Below are 4,042 nucleotides of genomic sequence, written 5' to 3'. Positions count from 1 at the left end.
GTCAAACATAGTTCCATCCCTCAGAATGATACCTTTACAAATTTAATACCTGTAGCATTCATTGAGAAAATAATAAACTAAATTTAAAAACATTAAGAGAGAGGAGATAGTTAAAAGGAAGGGAAAATAAAAAAAAAGCAATATGAAAAAAAAAATAGCTAGGTAGTCCAGAAAGTGATTGGTATGTTCATTTGTGGCGAGCTTCATATGCTTACCCTGATCAGGATCATAAAACCTTTCTATAAGAGAAAAAATTGTTGACTTTCCACCTCCACTAATGCCCACTAATGCTAATGTCCTAGAAGCTACAACAACTAAGTTAAGAGACTGGAGAATCTGGACAGTTGGATAAGTCAGCTATGAAAAGGTAACACATTTAAACTCAATACCCTCTTATAGTTGCCAACCTCCTTCCCTCTGGACTGTAGGGATCTATCTGAAGCACTCTGCCTATAACTTCAAATGCCTTGGTAGCCACAATGGTTCCTTGTGCAAACAGAGAAAAATAAGATAGGGATAGAGCCAAGCCCCTACACAAATAGACACTTAATTTACTTATGCCAGAGATATGTTGCCAGTTGAAAAAACTTTAGTAGTTCTTGTTACGTCAATTGGTAAACTATTATCATCCCATAAATACCAAAAAAACAAGCAATGGTTGCACCACCAGAAAGCTCTCCCTTTGATACAAGGATTGAATCATACCAGAAAGCCAATGTCCATGTCGCATAAGTAACTAAATAAATAACTCCAATTATGGAGAGGTTCTTTCTCATTTGTATGTTCATTCTTGGGGTATAAATTTGTTCATATTCTTGAGTTACTAATTATTCCTTTCTCTTTTTGTTTTTATTTTTTGATTTAGTTTTCGCGAATTATATTTCTTGGATACATATTTTATGTTTTTCTCCACGTCTTTCTTTTTTGGTATGTGTACATGCAATGATTCTTGTCAATTTCTTTACATTTTTCTTCTACATTCAAGTGTATGATTGCTAAATATCATTATTACTGATGCCCATAAGGTGTTTGATAAAAATCTCTTGTGAAAGCATATTTTGAATTTCTATGAAAAAAAATAGTCAATCTACTCACTTATTGTATATAGTAAATTCAAACTATTGTATTTGGTTTCTAATAGCTATAAATATTGGCAATAATAGTTTTGAGGAACCTGGACCATAGCATTTTCTATTCCTGTTAGCATTATTCGTTTTTAATTTTAGCTGACATGCTTGTATCTCCTTCATTGATTTATTTTTTTAATTCCAGTATTATTCATTTTATTAATGACTTAAATATGTTGTCATTTAAGTTCTAGTGAAGATTATTTTTTTCTCTTTTTATAGATGTTCAAAACAAAGGAGGAGGTGAAGAAAGTGATGAAGAAATTGACCTTACTTGAGAAAATTTTTGAAATGTTGATAGATGTTTTAGTATCGATCTTTTTTATATTGAATTTTGTGAAACTTATGGCCACTCGAACTTGATACTTTATGGGAAAACTAATGATCATTTGACTTTAAAATTTTTCTTTTGGATTTAGATTACTAGTTTGTTGGATATTTTAATTTGAATTATTATTAATGAAATAGTTTGCTATGATGTATATATATAATTGTGTATTAATATAATTTTATATCTCTCTATGTATATCAATTGGTATTTGAACTAGCTACAATAATAGGTGGCAAACGTTGAAATAGGTAGCAAAAAAATATTGCAAAAGATTCAAAAATTGTTGCAATAGGTGTCAAACACCAATGCCATAGGTAGTGAAACACCATTGCAAAAGATCAATAATTGTTGTAACAGGATTATTGCAACCTTTTTTTGTCATTGCAATAGAGTCTATTGCAACGGTTCTTAACCGTTACAATACAATCTATTGAAACGGTTCTTCACCCTTGCAATACAGTCTATTGCAACGTCTCTTTACCATTGTAATACATTCTATTGCAATGGTTATTGCAATGGTTAGGAACTGTTGTAGTAGATATTTCGAACCGTTTCAATAAGAGTGATTAAAACTGTAGCAATAGATAGACCTATTGCAATGGTTTTTGTAACCATTGCAAAAGTCGTTACAATAGGTGTATCCCAACGCTCACATATGCAACACATATAAAACCGTTGTGGTAGCTCTATGGCAATGGTTTTATATCTATCGCAATGATTTTTGAACCGTTGTCATAGGGGTAATTTCTAATAGTGCATCTTCACAATTGAACAATTAAAGATAAATACAGTGTGGGTTTCTACACATATGATGGATTATAAACAAGTCACATAATCATATTAGAGCTTATACAAATTAGGGATGTTGAATTAAGGAACGTGTGGATGAGTAGTGGTCGAACAAATAATATCCTAAGAGTAATGGTTGTCAAAACACAAATATATTTTGAGGATGATGATTTTTCAACCACTATCCATTCCACATACTCTTTTGATTTGGGGGTGGTGATTGAAGGACTATGTGGAATGTGTAGTCATCAAATACAATCACTATCCTCAAAATATACTTTTGATTTGACAAACATTACTCTTAGCATATTGTTTGTTCGATCACTACCCATCTACACACTTCTTTATTCACCATCCTTAATTTGTATAAGCTCTAATATGATTATGTGACTTGTTTACACTCCTTCATATGTATAGAAACCCACACTACATTTATTTTTAATTTATTTATTCATTTTTAGAAAACATTCAAGTGTTGGTCTATAGCAGCGGTCTACGCATAATCAGGAGATCAATCAAAGCACTCCTTATGGTGTAAGTCTACGATAGACCAAGCAAATCAATGGACCCTCAAAGCATAAGTATATTTTTTACATGAATTTGACAGGGGTCAACATCAACGGCAGTCTATTAAGTGTCACCAACAGTTCAAGAATATTATTTAAATCATTTTTAATTTAATTATTTAGTTCGATCAGCCTTAAAACATGTTATTATCTGTTTAAATTATTTTCTTTCACTAGCCCCAAAACATGTGATTATCTATTTAAATCTTTTTTAATTTAATTATTTTGTTCCACCAGCTCCAAAACATGTTTTTATTTGTTTAGATCATTTTTAATCTAAGTATTTTGTTCCACCATCCTCAAAACATGTTATTATTTGTTTAAATTATTTTTAATTTAATTATTTTATTCCACCAACCCCAAAACATATTATTATATGTTTAAATCATTTTTAGTTTAACTATTTTTCTTTCAAACTACAAGATACTAATGGCCCATCGATTCACATAGTCTACGATCGATTAATATGTTTAGTTGCGAAATGATGGAGTATAAGATGGATGATAGACTATATATAGTTTTTGAACTCTTTCTGAATTTAATCGTCAATCTGAATTTAAGTTAACTATAAAGAAGAATAACCAACAGAAAAAAGAAACACTCACAAAAAAAAGGGAAAACATAATTTTGAAACTGAAATACTTATATTCAACTTGTTCATTGCATTACATTCATCTTGAACAAAAAAAGGCAAAATAGAAGAAGATTTATTATAACAAAATCCTACTAAGAAAGCTTCTTCATCAATGAACAATACAAAAAAATATATAAACATAATCATTCATAAAAACTTAAACTAAATTAGGGTGATGGTGGGGTGGTGGTGGTGATGGTGATGCAGAGTATTAAAGGGATTGAGTTTGAAGGATCTTATATGTGGCTGCATCTAGAATTTTTACCTTGATGCTTTGCGGTTGTGTTCGCTTACCTTCCGTCATTGGTCATTTTTTGGTAGTTTTCCTTCTGGTGAAAGTCACTGTCTTCCAGCCATCTGAGTAAGAATGAAGATTGGTGCTTTATGCGTATAAATGAATATCGATGTCTTTAGAGTAAAAGAATGAAATAAAATTGATATCTAATTTGTTTAAATAAAGGAAGAAGATTGATATCTTGTTTGTTAATAAAAATGGATGAAGATTGAAATCTTATGTATTAAATAAATAAATGAAGATTGATATCTTTCATGTGAAAAAATCTGGATGAAGTTCGATATCTTCTATGTAAAAAAC

At 30.5% G+C, this 4,042-nt stretch overlaps 1 long non-coding RNA gene across 1 annotated transcript in view; it reads right to left on the bottom strand.

Annotated features, from left to right (window-relative positions):
* Window positions 1-3,732: 3,732 nt before the first annotated feature.
* The window catches only part of LOC107866066, an 8,305-nt gene continuing 7,995 nt past the window's right edge, over window positions 3,733-4,042 (bottom strand). The window contains exon 2 of the long non-coding RNA XR_001672762.1: window positions 3,733-3,804. This is a non-coding gene — a long non-coding RNA (uncharacterized LOC107866066). The remainder of the gene's footprint in view (window positions 3,805-4,042) is intronic.

Source organism: Capsicum annuum, chromosome 3 (assembly GCF_002878395.1).
Source record: "Capsicum annuum cultivar UCD-10X-F1 chromosome 3, UCD10Xv1.1, whole genome shotgun sequence".
In the NCBI taxonomy this organism is placed as follows: domain Eukaryota; kingdom Viridiplantae; phylum Streptophyta; class Magnoliopsida; order Solanales; family Solanaceae; genus Capsicum; species Capsicum annuum.
The sequence above is the reverse complement of the archived record's forward strand: the minus strand, read 5'-3'. Positions and strand labels throughout refer to the sequence as shown.